Raw genomic sequence first — 17,097 nt, forward strand, 5'->3', positions numbered from 1 at the left:
ATGTTATTCTAAAAACAAAAAAGCAAACATCTCATTTCTTCATTTATAGTACTGGAGTGTATTACTTACACTTAATCTGTGTTTAGCAATCTGAAATAGGGCCATGAGAGTGTTTGGATTCCTGGACTTATTTCACATTTCTGACTTCAACTGAGGGAGATGAACACATTACCAAAGCAGCAATCTGTAAACAGGCAAAATCAACCCATATTAAGCAATTGTAGGGTATGGGTTGGGTAACATTCCAGTTTTGAACTCTAGTTCTAGCTAAATTTCTGACTCCAGCTAAATTACTCAACCTCCCTGATTCTTGGGCTCTCCATCTTATAAAATGCAATTAATATGATCTTTTTTTTGTTTGTTTTGTTTTTTTGTTTTTTCCGAGACAGGGTTTCTCTGTGTAGCTTTGGAGCCTGTCCTGGAACTCACTTTGTTGACCAGGCTGGCCTCGAACTCACAGAGATCCACCTGCCTCTGCCTCCCGAGTGCTGGGATTAAGGGCGTGCGCCACTGCTGCCCGGCTTCATATGATCTTTAAGATTACCATTAGATGAAATATGCTAACAAATGTAGAGCTTTCCAATAGGAGACCATGTCATTGCCCCACGAATCACTATTTGTTCCCTCCCGACTTTGATCATGGAGACTGAATTTCATACCTCACGTGTGTTTCCCCTAAGCTACATCTCCAACTCCTGCATCACTTTGTTTGAAGCAGAGAAAATAATTTTGCCTTCCAATTACAAAGCCTCCTGAGGTGTTTTTATGTGAAATGTTTTAAGAAGATAAATGAAATTGAACATTTAGAACACATGAATCCTACGGTATATAAATATGATCTTTTTTCTTTTTTAAATTCTTCTTTCATATATTACGTCTGGACCACAATTTCTCCTCCCTCCTCCTCTCCCAATTGCCCTCCCTGCCCATTCACTCCTCCTCCTTTCTACAGGCCACATTGGCCTCCTTATGTTTTCTCTTTACCCATTTCTGAGACTTCAGAACTTTTTCTTCCCACTGCTTGGAAGACTCTTTGCTTAGCACTGGCCAGGCAGTCCCTTTTCACTCATGAAACCTCACCTGAAATGGCACCTCACAGAGAAGACCTACCTTCCTTTTTTTGTATTTTAATTTTGTATTTATTTTTCTTTTCATTTTACATACCAAGCCCTGTTCCCCTTCCCTCTCCTTCTCCTGTTCCCCCCTCCTCCCCCTCCTCCCACCCCCATCCCCTCCTCATAGGGGGTAAAGCTGCCCTTGGATTGTCAACACAGGCTGGCATACCAAGTTGGGGCCAGACCAAGCCCCTCCTCCCTGCATCACAGCTGAGTAAGGCATCGCACCATAGGGATGGGGTCTAAAAAGCCAGTTCATGTACCCGGGATAAGTCCTGGTCCCGTTGCCAGGGAACCCACAAACACATCAAGTCACACAACTGTCACCCACATTCAGAGGGCCTAGTTCGGTCCCATGCAGGCTCCCCAGCTGTCAGTCCAGAGTCCATGAGCTCCTACTAGCTTGGGTCAGGTGTCTCTGTGGTTTTTCCCATCATGATCCTGACCCCCTTGCTCCTATAATCCCTCCTCCCTTTGTTTCTTTTTAAAATGTATTTTGTGTGTATGAATGTTTTGCCTGAATGTATATATGTGTACCAAATGCATGCAGCACCTGTGGAGGCCAGAAGAAGACATCACTTCTCTTGGGATTAGAGAGTTATAGGCAATTTAAGCTTCCATGTGGGTACTGGTAATTGAGCTCAGGTCCTCTCCAATAGCAGCCAGTGTTCTTAACCACTGAGATGTCTCTCCTACCCCATTATTTCTTTTCTTTCTTTCTCTTTAAAAAAAAATCTTATCCTAAAATAGAAGTTTTCTATTTGTCTACTTGCATTGATTGTCTCCTTCAGTAGACAACCAACGTCTTAGGCTAGGTTGCTATTTCAATAAAAAACATACGGTAACTATATAGCACCCACCCCCATACACACAAGTGAGTGACTCTTATATGCCGCTTTATGTATCCCCATAGCTCTAATCCCCACTCCAAATGCTCTTTGTATTCTTGGCTATGGTCTGGCTCTTCTTACCAGACTACAAGCTCTATGAGTGCAAGGAGTGGGTCTGTCTGGATCGTTTCCATATCCTCAGTCCTCAGCAAAGGTCTTAACATTGGCTTAGCTTTTACATTTAGGATTAAACGCTTGCTACCTGCACTTGTTCCTGAGTGAACACTACTTAATTGGGGGTGGGGTGGGGGAAGAAGATCTCATGTAGCCCAGGCTTGCCCTAAAGTCCTTTTATAGCTGAGCATGACCTTGAACTCCTGATCCTCCTGCTTCCACATTCTGGGTACTATGATAACAGGCATGTATCACTCCATCTTATCTGTGCCATGCTGGGAATCAAACCCAGACCTTCATGCATGCTAGGCAAGAACTCTACCAACAGTTTCAATGGTTGGGTTTATTAAAAGCTTAGCCATGGGATGGGGTATATGTTGTGTTCAATGGCACAAGATTTGTCTAGGTATGCAAAGCCCTGGCTTCCATCCTCAGCATTGCAAAAACAAAACAAAAACCTAAACTTATCCTGGCTCATGTCCTTTACCACTTGAACGTGTGTGGAAAATCTGACCTGCAAAGTTCCAAGAAAAATCAGGCAGTGAGCACGCAGACTAAATTATATGGCTGCTGGTTTTCAGCTAGAAAGAAATCAAGTTTTTGTTCTTATTTCCTAATATATTGATGTAAAATCCTCTGGCACCTCTTATAGATAGCTGTGTAACTTAATAGTTTACTTTGTGGGCGCTTTGCCTCTTGAATTATTGCTCTCTCAAATTCCAGCTAAGAATTATGATTCTGCACCAAATTCTATTAAAACATCTTGTATGAAAGTACTCAGATCCAGCTTTTGCAATTATGGATTTGATTTGGTCTCTTTGCTGCAGACAAAGTGGAATTGTCAAAGCAAACTGAGCTCTAGCCACTGTCCTTCTAATGGTTATGCACACCAGTGCTAAAGATCTTATCAGTGCTTTGGAGGCATATAAAGCCTGCTTTCCATAAGAAAAACGAGGTCTCCCCATTCTGTCTTTTTTCATGAGGACAGAAGGAGAGACAATAGTCATGTTACTATTACTCTTTTGCCATCTAAGGAAGCAATCGTTTTATAAATATGTATCACCTTAGGAACCAGAAAGAATGCAGTTTGGCTTTGTGGACATGTGTTAAGATATATTCATGTATCCACTCAACAGATACCCAGATAGATGCTGTTGATATAGCAGCGAACAAAACAACGTCCCTACCCTGTAATTACATTCGAAAGAGAATCCTAATGGAAAAAAGGTCTTCATAAATATGAAATTTTTAAAATTGAGAATGAGTTGAACAAATTTTATTGAATTTATTTGCCAAATTAGACACAGGCAGTCCCTCATTTCCGGTCAAGTTTATGACACCATCCTTTAATTAAATCTTGACCCTCTCCAGGTTAGCATGTTCAGAGTCTTCAGTGTGTCTAGAGTTAATTTTTAATAATTAAAACTATGTATCAGTAGGATATAATAACACAAAAATGACTCAGAATTACAATTCATATAATGAAAATCGTAAGTCTTCCTGCCCACCCTTACCACACCCTAGTTCTGCCCCATAGAAGCAGCCACTGAAATATTTTTAGCTGTTTTTTCTAGTTAAGCCCACATTCCTTTACAGTGGGGTTTTCTTGGTATTTCTACACTCATCCATTTCAGATATCATCTATCAGTTTCTTGTTATGCTAGAAAAGCATTAGCCAGATGAAAATCTAAGAATCTTATTCTAGTTAGTTGCACTGCCTTTTTTTCACTGTGTTTTGAAAGAATACAAACATTTGCTCTGTTCCAACTATGTGAGTGTCATGCATTGTGGATTGAAGTCATTTAATGATTTTTTTTTTGGCTTATAATATATTGTCCCACATTCACTAATCATCTTTTGTCTTATTTTCTTTTTCCTTGTCTCTCACCCACACATCTCAACTCCTTCACAACTTGTCTGTACTATTAGATATTCTAGCAAGCCCCCATCTTTTCTCAAGTGTTACCTTTCCAGAGCCAGCCAGCTTTTATGCTAATCTTGCCTGCTTGTTCTCCAAGCCAGACATGCAGCTGCCACTCTGAACCTTCCCCACACCACTCAGATGGGATCCAGTTTCTTTCTTTCTATCCAACATGATATTTTATTGATTATTTGGGAATTTTGCATAATGTACCCAATCATGCTCACTTCCCAGTCCCCCCAGATGGGGATGGGGAAGGACTCCGTTTTTGTTATGGGGCTGGCCACTGGGAGTTGAACCCTGTTCCAGTGAGTATATTGGATCCACTTTCTTGACTCCCATTTCCTCCCTGTTCTTGTGTTAGTCCAGTAGCCTCTAAGAAGGAGACTTGAGCCCCCTCCCCTTTGCTCATCATTAGCATTTACATGCCTTCCATTCTTTGCCATGTCTTCTCACAAGACTTTAAGAACGAAGAAATTCCTAACCAAGCAACAAAACCAAAACTGTCCCATATTCTGGTCGATTTCAATGACAATTTGCAATGCCATCAGGCAAGAAAAATGGGATTATCAGGAATTACACGTGGGATGGCACACAGATTTCTACTCTGGCAAGGCCACTAGCATCTTAGCTTACCAAGCAGAGAATGTTGCTACTGTTTGGATAGTCAGACTCATCTTATTGGGAAAATGATTCTTCTTTGTTTCCATACTCCATATAAGTAGGTTGGTTTAATATAAATAAAGATTTTAAAAATCACTGAGTCCCTTGCATTTCTAAAATAATGTCTAGCCTCATATTTGGTTAGTCTTATAACTGGAAATAGAATTCTGGATTGAATATTATTTTCCCTCATGTTTTTAAAGTTTTATTTATTTTTATCATGTGAGTATATGGTGTGTGTGTATGCGTGAGTTCACACATGCCATGGCACATGTGTGGAGATCAAAGGACAGCTTCAGGGAGTTGGTTCTCTCCTTCTACATTTAAGTGTTGTCTGGGGATTGAACTTGTGTCATCAAGCTTGTGTGGTGAGTGCTTTCACTTGCTGATCCACTTTTCCAGCCCTCTGTCACACTTAAATATTTTATTTATTGCATATGTTGTATATGTGCGTGCACATGCTTGCACACGTCATGGTTTATGAATGGAAGTCAGAGGACAACTTGCAGAAGTTGGTTTTCTCCTTCCACTTCTGATGGTTCAGTGACTTGTTCTCACTTTCCTCCATGTACAGTAGCCATGGATGAAGTGATCATACTAAAAACCTGAGATGGTAGACTTGCAAAGTTCAGGGTTTGCTTCTACCACTGTGCACAGTGCACAACATGTATGTGCTTTTTCTTTTTTTTTTTTTTGTCTTTCAACAGGATCTCAGCATTTTAAGTTAAAATTAACTAATAAATTACAATTCTCTATTACTTTAAAGATTATTTGTTTAAAAATGACACATCTCAAATGAACCATTACTATTAACTAGTACAGGTTAGTCTGTCCAGGTCAGGAGAGAATAAACAGTAGTGCAGCTCCCTTAACCTCGGAGTCAGGTCTGAGTGACAGAGTCCGTTGCCAGCAATGGACATGCAAATAACCATCCAAGACACTGTAACTACAAACCCCAAACTGCTTCTGTTGAGGGAAGGCCCTGTGGAGTCCCAGCATAAGGCGGGGACATTGGCATGTGTCGCACCTGGTCTCTATGACTTAGGATGGAGTGCCTTCCTGAGCAGTCATAAGACAGACAACCAGTTCTATCATCTCCTTTGTCGGCAGCATCACCATCATAATATATCTGGACAACTGTTTACAAACAATGCTCACATCTGGAACTCAAGAGGCACCACAGCATCCCACCAGAAATCAACCAGTTTTCTGCAATTTAGTGACAGTTGTAGAAAGCCAAATATAGTTCAGAGAAAATGAAGTCACATGGAAAACAGGTCATTAAGTGCTCTAGATATTGAGTTTCACCAAAAACCTTTCTGTTAGGAAAACCCCAGAGACCTCTTCTTATCCCCATACCTTTTTTTTTTTTTGTAGACCAGGCTGGCCTTGAACTCACTGAGATCTGCCTGCCTCTTCCTCCCAAATGCTAGGATTAAAGGCGTGCACCACCACTGTCTGACTTATCCCCATATCTTAATGTGCACAACAGGAAATGAAACTCTGACCCTTTTCCCAAGTACCCCAAGAGCAAACTTATTCAGTCATGATCTGTACTGTGCAGAGTGGCAAGCCTGTGTCAAGTTCTTCGAAAGGGGACGGTGGGGACAGGCACCTGAACCAACCACACTGCTTTCTCTTCTGTGGCCCCAGGAACGCAGAACGGACAATTCCTCCTCCACAGGCCAAACAACAACGCAATAAGGAGAAGCAGAGGAAAGACAGGAGGGGGAGGGCCGGCTAACAGCTAATGCTACAGGTCGCAGACCTTTCATTAAATCTTTAAAATAAAAGTAGTACTATCAATACGCACATTGCAGTTTTCTTTCTCCAGTTTTTTACATCAATACTCTACTCATCCTGCAAAACAAAAACTCAAGTACCTGCAACACCTGAAATGACCTGCCATGTGCTTTGCTATTTCATCTCTCACAGTAAAACATTGATAATGGGTTGGGAACACTGTAAAGCAGATGAATCTTTACAGGTTACTGCCGCGAGCCTCATCTCTACAACATGAACGTTTCGTTATTACAACTAGCCAGGAACTTAGCGAGGTTCAAATCGCTCTTGGTTTTTGCTACTCCCAAATACTTTTCCTTTTAAATAGAAAAAAGTTCTTAGCTTTTAAATTCTGAAAATTCAATGGTTATTACTTGTCCTAGAGGGTGGAGGGGTGTATATGAAATAAGGGTTGATTCAAACAAAAGCCGACACCTAGAATTGTAACATATACAGACACTCATTTCCAAGGGAAGAGAGGGAAGGAGCGGCACCAGAGGCGTAAAGCCAGAGCAGAAGAACAAATCACTTTGGTTCTCCAAATCTGGAGAAACAGGCAGAAAAGAAGACAAAAATGGTAAGAACATACAGTCAGTGGGATTTTCTCTGTATCAATGATTTAGTTATAAATATAGATTATTAGTCCTCTTTCTATACATGTAACAAATGTCAAACTCACTACCATGAGATTTCTCAAGTTGACTCTTTCACATTTGTTAAAAAAGGTAAAAATCACATACTTTCCCCCTTTCAGTTTAAGCTCTAAACTGAACTACTACATGTACAACAGCTGGTCCTAACGTCTATAAAAAGTTAAAACATGTCAAGCTCCTTTGCCAATATAAAGAGCTACACAGTTCCTATCACACTTGCCTTGAATTTAGGCATGAGAAAAACTCAAAGCAACAACTCAAAAGGAACGGGTCAGAGAAGGGAAGCCTACAGAGGAGAGAGAGAGAAGACCAGCAGCTGAAATACTCAGACACCTCGAATCTGCCATTCAAGTATGGAAATACCCCAAAGGAGACAACAAACAAGATCTACTGTAGTGGCAGTCATCAGAACAGTATGCAAACGTCAAGTGCTGTCTGCTGGAAATGTAAGGCTAGTGATGCAGTCCACGATTCCTTTTGGACCCTACAGCAGGGGCTCATCTGAAGTCCTAATTCTCTCACTGCAATTTTCTCTTGGTCATCTTTAGAAAATAGTAGTTCGCTTGTTTTCTCCATGTGATGCAGACTGTCTTTACACCCCTCAGAGTAACAATTTCATGTTTTAAAAAACTTCTTTTAGAAAATGGATAGACTATGAGGCCTCAGTGATGATGTTAGCAGTTGCTCTTCATTGCTTCTTTAGCTGCCAGGATCAGTGGCGTCAAGCTAGACAATGGTTTGGCCAGTTCAGGAAGGGATGCTGTAACAGTTCTTTGGCCGAACCACTTTTCTCCACATCCGTTTCCAAACACCGATTCAAGAAATCCTGAAATATTGGGGAAAGTTTTTCTGGATTCTGAAGTTCAGGAGTTCCATTTGTTGCTATCAAGTACAAAGCCCTCAGAGGATTTTCACTGGGGTATGGAGGCTCTCCCTCAACCATCTCGATAGGCATGATGCCCAGAGACCACATCTCAACTTAGGGACCATAGGCTTTTCGTGTAACCACCTCTGGTGCCATCCAGTATGGTGGTCCAACCATAGTACTGCGTTTGCTCTACTCAGGGGTGATCTGGGCACAGAAGCCAAAGTCAGTAAGTTTAACTGAGCCTTCCATTCCCAAAAGCACGTTGCCACTTTTGGTGTCCCTGTGGATCACTTGATCAGCATGTAAAAACTCCAAGGCCTGTAAACACTCTCTGCACACAGCTGCAATCTGTGCTTCGTCCATGTAGGTTTCTGTTACAACATCATCAGCGAGTGACCTACCATCAAGGTACTCCATTCCACAAACAACTCATCTCCTACCAGGTAACTGTCCAAGAAATTAACTATGTTGGGATTCTTTCATTCTTTCATCACCAGAATTTCATCAATGATCAATTTCTTCTTTGGTTGTTTCTGTAAATTAATCTGCTTAATAGCAACCTCTTGCCCAGTGCCACATCACTTGCAGTAAAAATTGTACCTGAAGCCCCTTGTCCAATTTTGTCATATCCTGTGTATTTTTCTTAGGGTCACCTATGCTCACAATAGTTCTTAATTTCTCCAGAATCTCTTCATCTGTCATCTTGGCTTTCTTTTTCTGTTTGTCTGAAGACTTGACTCCACCATCAACATTAGAATCACCAACTGGAGCAGGAATGGGGTCGATGACAGACCGTGTGTGAACTGATTTTGTATGATCTGGCCCAGGGACAGTGACAGGAGGAGCAGCGTCTTCATCATCATCGTCTTCCTCTGTTACTGCTGCTGCTGTTTCTGATCCCTCGGTATTCAGTGCTGGTGTTCCAGAAGGGAAGCCATCTTTCTCATGGGGGGGTAGAGATCAGGTACTTCTGCTTCACAGTGTTCGAGTCGTAGAACTTCAGGACATCCAGCACAGCCCAGCACAGCCTGAGGCTGCTTCTTCTGCTCTAGTTTGGTGATCTTGGAGGTCTGCAATAGCCTCGCCCACTGTTCTGACATGGCAGTGAATTAGCAGCATCAAAGCCAACATGGATTGTGTGTTCAAAATGAGATGGAGGAGAAATCTCTGACTGTTCTTTGTCTTTCTTTTTACTTCCTTTTCCTGTGCCTGAGAATATGGCGATGATTTTGTCCCTGGGTTTTTTTTTCCCCCTCCTCAGGAACAGAAGGCAAAAGCTTCAAACTGTGATTGGCCGATAAAGGATCTTTTCTTCCAGTACTAAAAATGGTACTGTTCATTCACACAGGAGGTGCTATGGGCTTGTCTTCTAGTTCTCCGTTATCAGACCTGATTGAGAATTATGAAATGGCCAGAGAGGGAAGGTCTCTGCCTAACCCCGGGGTGGGCTGCAGGGCTGACGCGGGCGAGTGCTGTGCTGGGCGGCAGAGAGGCAGGAGGGCAGGGCCTGTATGTGCTTTTCTAATGTCTGTGAAATAGAGAAATCTTCAAATTCTTAAAGTGTGGAAGAATTCCACCACATTTGAACAGCCTCCTCCAGATATTTGTATACCAGACAATTATCCCATTTAAAATGTATCATTCACTGATTTTAGTATATTCAAGGTGTGCATTTATCACCATGCTCAATTGTAAAACTTTTAAAAACCACTCTCCTAAAAGAAGCCTTGAAGTTATTAGGAGACACTCCCCATTTCTCCCTTTCCTCTCTTCCCTGGCAGACACTAAGATGCTTTCCATCTCTGTAGATTTGCTTCTCCTGGATAGCTTATTTCAGTAGACTCCCGAGTATGTGACTTTTTTTTTATCTGATTTCTTTTCCTTAGCATAATGGGAAAGAAATTCCATCCATGTGGCAATGTATATATCAGTATGTCATGCCTTTTTAGTATTTTTTTTGCTTGGTCAAATAATTCTAATCAAGCTCATGGTCAGCAGTAAAACTGCAATTCCATGCAAAGTCCTGAATTTTGCATGTTGAAACTGGTCATCACTATCTTTCCTTGTAAGGTGTTGAAGGTGGGATGGGACCCATTCTTAAACCTTCTTTCTAGTGGTGAAATAAGGTGCAGATGTGCCACTCACGTTGAAATTCTGGTTTGCCCAAATGAATTTAGGAGCAGTAGGTGGTTGTGTTACTAGGAGATCGTCAGTCCTGCAGCAAAGCCAATGATGCCATTCAGGAAGCACCATGTTTTCATCCATACCCCAAAACGTGTTTTTTCCCATTCATTTCAGTGGCATACAGAACCACTGGTGAGGGCTAAAGAAATGGCTCGTTATCCCCCATAGTGTTTGTTTCCATAGTTGTCTTCGTCCCCACTCCCTACTCATGTACTAACCCTCATGTTATCTGTCCTGAAGAAACTGTTAAAGAAGGGCTGATGAGGGTAAGGGCACCTGACACCACCACCACCTGGCTTATGTTTTCCAAGAATAAGTCACCACTTCTGGCCCATAATCAACTTTCTGAGGGCCCACCAGTTTTCCACAGCAGCTGTACCATCTTGCAGTTCCATCAGTATAGCACACATCCCAATTTCTACATTCTCCCCAAGTGCCACTGTCTGTCTTTTGTGTTATCTTAGTAGATGTGAAACAGTTTCATGTTTTTAATGTTTCCTCAGTAACTGGTGATGTTGAACATCGTCTCCTGTGCTTATTGGCCTTTTGCTTATCATCTTTGGAGAATTATCTATTCAGTTCCTTTGCTAATCAAAACTATTTCCAGAATAAAATATACAGAAAGTAAAGGTTATCATTGGAACCATTCCAAGGGTACAGTTCAGTGGTACATTAACATCACTGTGCAGCAATCAGAACACATCTCCAGGATTCCTTTCGTCATGCCAAACTGACACTGTACTCAGTAGACAAATGTCCCTCCTCCATCGCCTGACAACCGTCATTCTATGCTCTTCATGAATACAGCTGCTCTTGGTTCCTCAGACAGCAGTTGCAATTCTGTCTATATTGAGGACTGGCTTTGCATGCCTGCAGAAGAAGGTTTAGACATTTTGCTGGAGGTTGCATTGAATTGTAGGTCAGTTCAGAAGTTGTTCCCATCTTTTTTTTTTTTTTTTTTTTTTTTTGGTTTTTCGAGACAGGGTTTCTCTGTGTAGCTTTGCACCTTTCCTGGAACTCACTTGGTAGCCCAGGCTGGCCTCGAACTCACAGAGATCCGCCTGGCTCTGCCTCCTGAGTGCTGGGATTAAAGGCGTGTGCCACCACCGCCCGGCTTGGAATAATATTTTTTAAAAGAATTCACCGTGGTCAACCTCTGAGTTTACAATCAAATGCTGTGACTCTTTCCCAGTTGTCCTTTTCAGAGACTCCAGTGTTTTCCAATGGCCCACACAGTAAAAAATGAAACTATCCTATGAGTATGTTTGCTAATTTGGAAACTATCAACTTTTCTAGTGAACTTAACATTATCATAAAGATTCCAAACCAGTCCTATCCTATTAGAGGAAGGTGAATGTGAAAACTCTGCTTGTCCCTGGAACTTGTCTGCTAGCACTTTAAATATTTAATATGTTCCTTGGGTGAGTGGGTTTTGCTGAAATTCCAATCCTTTTTTAAAGGACATGGAAAATTCCTGGGTGCTGGTATTAACCTCTCCCTCTTTTTAATGGACTGAAACATTGAATCCAATGAGATGAAAATGTTCTCAAGGGCCAAGATCAGGACTCAGCTGTTAATGTTCTGGGTGAATTTGGGTTTTAGAGGTAGACATGAATTCATTCCAACCTCTCAACTAGAGAGGTTTACTCCTCCAGTTTTCTTCATCCTGGCCTTAAAACATCCCAGCTAGCATTCTCCTCTTTAAATTTCCAGCTTCCCACATTTTATGCTTAATTAAAGGATAATTTTATTAAAATATCTAGTATACTAGTCAAAATTCAAGTATGTGGTAAATACAATTTTGCTTTACTTGAAGCAATATTTTCTTTTGTTTTTAAAAAAGTTTCTGTGTTAATCAGGAGTTTAAAATGTTTATGCACATTTTGTGCCAACTTATAAAAAGAAATTTGACAGACTGGAGGCATTTGAGAAGTTGTAAGGGACCTCAGAAGCTAGGGCAGGGGTCTGTGATCCAAGTTCAGTCTGTAGTCATGTTTTATTTGGCCATTCTGGTATTTTTAAAAATAGCCAAATTAGTTGTCAACATTAAAAAAAATCAGGTTGTTTCACATAAAAATTGAGACTTGTGATTTTTCTTACTACCTCTAGCCCGCATTTATTTCAGCATGTGGCATTCTGAGGTCCCAGGCTACAGTTTGCTGAGGTCCTCCCCTGTCCCATTACATTCGGGAGTTTGAAATGGTGGCTGCAGGAGGTCACTGAGACTCTGCTGAGCTGATTCATTAATCCCCTTCTGAAGTGTGGAGACATCATTATGTCTCAGAGTTAGTTAATAGCTAATTACTTATCAGTTTCTCAATATTTGTTTGAACTCTGATGCCAAGAATGCTATTTATATAGCAGATCATGTTAATGAAGGGCTGGCTATTATTATACATTTTCAAGGGATTTTCTTGCCTGGATGGCATCCTTATGGATGTATTTAGGTTTTTTAAAAATGTAATTCACTGACAGAGGTTCTAAAGAAGTCATAGGTAATCAAGATTGGTCGCATCTATACATAATGAGTCATGATTTTAACCTGGATTTCCAGCTTTAATCTGGCTTCTTCAAAATTTTCTCTGTTTATATCTCTCCTCCCCTGTCAAACACCAATGATTTCCTTGTATTTCCAGGTTACAATCAAGCTACTAGGCAATCCTCTGTCTAGTCAATGTTTATGTGATGAGGCTATGGCTGTAGTTAGGTGGCAGAACATGTACCTAGCAGGCAGGAGACCCTGGCTCCCATACCCAGCACTGCAACCACTACATTCAAAGAAGTGCATGTTTGAGCATTTATTAGATAGTAGGTGCTGTCCTAGGTTCTCGGGCTATACAGCACTCCAAAGAGACGAAAACCCCTTACAAGGCAACATGCTGGTGGGAGAGAGAAGACAAACAGGTTGGTTCTAAAAGTTGAAGTCAGAATTAAGATGCAATCATGGGTTACTGTGAGTGTGGCCTAGGTTTGGGAGTGTTATTTCAATAGAACAATGGTAATAGGGGAGCCATATGAGGGTGTGGGGCAAAGATTAATCTAGGTAGCTAGGAAAATAAATGTAAAGGCTTGGAAGTGGACCAGTGTAGTAGAACAAGGGAGAGGGTGAAACTGGTAGGAGTTGAAAGAGGAGAGAGGGGCAAGCTGGGAGGCATACAAAGCCTGTGGGCCATAACCTATGGCTTCTGCTTTAGAAACTACTGGGGTCCCGGGATTCTATTATAGAGCCCATGTATTATATTTCTCAAGTCTTCCACATTGCTCCCAGGCATGCAGTAGTAAGTCAGTCTGTACTCTTCAAGTTCAGAGGCCCTGGACAATCCTTTGGAAATGGGCTGTTACTAGAAGGACCTAGAATGGCAGTTTAGGAAAGCCTCATTTGCAAGAGATGGTTTCTATACAAGAGAGGAACTTCTTCAGTCTATATGGACCTGTGGGGTCATATGTCACTCTACAGATAAAGATAAGAAAATGATGGCACCAGTGTCATTAGTGTCCCTTCTCTAGAGTAGACAAGATGGAAGGAAGAGGAGTGGGATCAGATGGGACACCAGTTTTTGGCTGTGGCAAGATTTTTGCATGAGTCAGAAGGGACTGTGGGTGACAGGCGGTTGCAAGGGGCGAGTGTACACATGGACACGTGAGTATGTGTTAGTTTTCAGAACCTGCCCAAACCTTTGAAATAGTACATCAGTTAGTGCAGAAACATTACAACAGAGGTGAAAGCAGTCCATGTGGGTCACATCTCCAATCACTGACTTTGCAAAAGTAGCAGAGAAAAGGGAATCATGTCTGTCTGTGACTAAAAAGTGCCCCCCGCAATGCCCATGTAAGCCAATGCTAAAGCACTGTTCAACGGCTCTACATAAATTTCAGTGCCGTGGACAGGAACACACATATAAGGTCTATCCATTCAAGTGTAGTGGAATAAGACTGGGGCTAAAATACCAGTAACCCCTTTAATTACTGAAGTCTCGTGCAAAGCTTTACTCCATGGCACCTTTAGTTTCTTCAAATATAACAGACTATAGCCTTCATGAAGTTCCTGTAAGGAGTAAATGAGACCATTTACCTCTAGCATTTTAAATAATGTCAGAGGCATCAACAAAGAATATCGGTTGTTTGTATCTTCAGTCTTGCTTTGTTTTTTGAAAGCCACAGAAGTAAGGTAGTTTAGATTTTCATTGCATTCGTAGCAATTAACAGTATACCATATGAGTTGAGTTTTGTGGGGAAGCGACAACAGGAAAAAAAAACCAAACAAACTGTAATCCTTCAACCGATGGCCATTTCACATCATGACTTAACAGGGAAGTACCTCTTGAGCGATTCCCAAATATAGTCTGAATCTTGACCAAAAAATGATTCACACTCCTAAATCTTTCCACCCTAGAAAACAAGTCAAGAATTAATTTTCATCCGTTTATGTTCATATGGACTGAGCCATAAATTCTCTAAAGCTTGAGAATTCAAAGGCTGATAACATTCAGTGACCTCTAAGTGTAATTTCTCCCCAGGCTGAGAGAGCTAGGCATATTTGTACCATAAGCATGTAGGGCAGAAGTCTTCATGCAGCAATCTGGACATAACATAGGTTTTAACCCCACAAAGGAAAAACCTCTAAATCCCTAGTTGGCTCTGCCTTGATAGGTTTCTCTGGCTTCTCTCAGCTCTCATAGTTCCACAAGTATTATCAGCCTGTACTGTCTGTGACCTTATTTTGAAAAAAACCATTGCTGACATTTCTCAGCAGCTTTCATTTCTGAAGTAACAGAAAAAATGGCTGAAAATAACACTAACATATTCTAATATGTGTATTCCTTGTTTTGAGTTGCTTTTACTACAGTGATATGTTTGTGTTTAAACAGTCAACAATGGAAATATTAATGGATGAAAAATACTGTTTAATTAACTAGCTTTTATCAGACTCCATGTCAACAGCTATATTTAGCAACTGAACTAATGGAGAAAGCTGCTGCAGAATTAGTCAGCACATCAGCCTGTTAAATACAAAGAGCAGAGGACGCCTTTTGTCTCCTCATTGAACAAGAGATTGAAAATGCATCTAATTTTAGCATTTCCAGAGCAGGATAAAAAGATGTGAAACACAATCATCAGGAAAAATGTCACGCACAGCCGAAGCACACATTTGTCAGAGAAGAGATGCTGAGAGGGTGGTAACAGAAGAGGTCTGCCCAGAAGCTGCAATTCATCACCATGAGTGGATCCTTTAAAAGAACTTACCGTTAAAAAAAGGCGTCAGGTCCTAGGGAATAATACTGGATTTTGAGTAGGTGGCAGGGATATTTCTTTTTCTAGAAGTGATTTCAGCATTTAACGACATCATCAATACAATTGAAGGGAAAGGTTTCTTTCCAGGGTGAGCTGTTACTTCCATGAGAGTCTTTTGCGAGAGTACAACCAGGTGAATCCTCGTAGGAGGGAGGAGAAGGTGGGCTAGATGCAGATCTCTTTGAATTTAGCCATCTTGGTATATTTGAAAGGGTTCTACTAGATTATGAAGGCAAATTTCACATTCTTTTTGTTTGTTTTTAAAGATTTATTTATTTATTATGTATGTTGGGGTTTTGCCTGCATGTATGTCTGTGTGAGGATGCCAGATCCCCTGGAATTGGAGTTACAGACAGTTATGAGCTGTCATGTGGACGCTGGGAATTGAACCCAGGTCCTTTGGAAGAACAGCCAGTGCTCTTAACCTCTGAACCATCTCTCCAGCCAAAAAAAAAACCAAAAAACAAAAAAAAAAAAACACATTCTTAAACAGAGCATAAAAAGACTCTTGAGCTTTGAACAGGTGTGATAATGTGTTGTGAAATTTCAGTATTTCAAGAACCTGGATTGGTACAAAGAGTGCCTTCAATAAGTATTCGTTGATTATGGGAAGCATAGCTCAGTGGTAGAGCCCTTGCCTAGCAACCAGCTCTGGATTTCACCTCCAGCACAACAAAAAGAAAAAAAAGCTGAAGAAACAAACAAATGGTTTCATGGTGAAACCACAGTAAAGTGAGCACACGTGTGACTCTCCCAATATTACCGCAGTGATCCATGAGGTCTTTCAAAACATATTTAAAGTGATAGAGGGAAGTTTTCACAGATCCAAACAGAGAAAGAGGTAAGCCAGGAGCCGCTGGTAGTAGGGTTACAAATCCATGAGAATTTCCCTCGCAGCAAGAAGCCAGGGTCCAGCACTACTCCACTATTCTACCCACACACCAGGATTTTGCCAGAATTTCAGGCTTAAACTCTAGCTGTCGTGAGACCTCCACCTATTTTTGTGTCATATATGCATGGACACTAGAGCGGCTAAATCTTTAGGGGGGAAGCAATGATCTCAGCTATTGGGAGATTGAAGGGCCAGGACTGAGGCCCTTGAAATCTGCTTTCACGAGCATGGTTATATACAGGAAAATTTACATAGAAAATTAGTTCTCAACAAAATGACAAAGTTTCTAAGCATGGTGGGTACCATGAAGAGCGACCTATAACCCAGCATCTGAGGAAATGAATCAAACAGAATGATCTAAAGAGTACTTGACTTTCTCTAAGTTTGAAAGTATAGTTTGAATAAAATCTTAACATAAATCTTGTGTTTGCAAGATGGGAAATGCTATCTATAATAGTGTCTTAGTTAGGGTACTTCTATGATGAAACACCATGTCCAAAAGCGTGTTGGGGAGGAAAGAGGAAATGATTTATTTGGCTTACACTTCTACATCACTGTTCATCACTGAAGGAAGTCAGGACAGGAATGATCTGGGCCCTCCCCCATCAATCACTAATTAAGAAAATGCCCAACAGCTTGACCTTATGGAGGCATTTCCTCAGCTGAGGTTCCCTCCCCTCAAATGACTCTAGCATGTGTTAAGTTAACATAAAAACTCAGCCG

At 41.1% G+C, this 17,097-nt stretch overlaps 1 pseudogene; it reads right to left on the reverse strand.

Annotated features, from left to right (window-relative positions):
* Window positions 1-6,244: 6,244 nt before the first annotated feature.
* On the reverse strand, window positions 6,245-11,012 carry LOC128111510 (serine/threonine-protein kinase PAK 2-like; annotated as a pseudogene).
* Window positions 11,013-17,097: the final 6,085 nt, after the last annotated feature.

This window comes from Peromyscus californicus, unplaced genomic scaffold (assembly GCF_007827085.1).
Source record: "Peromyscus californicus insignis strain IS unplaced genomic scaffold, ASM782708v3 Scaffold_10__1_contigs__length_136768540, whole genome shotgun sequence".
NCBI lineage: Eukaryota > Metazoa > Chordata > Mammalia > Rodentia > Cricetidae > Peromyscus > Peromyscus californicus.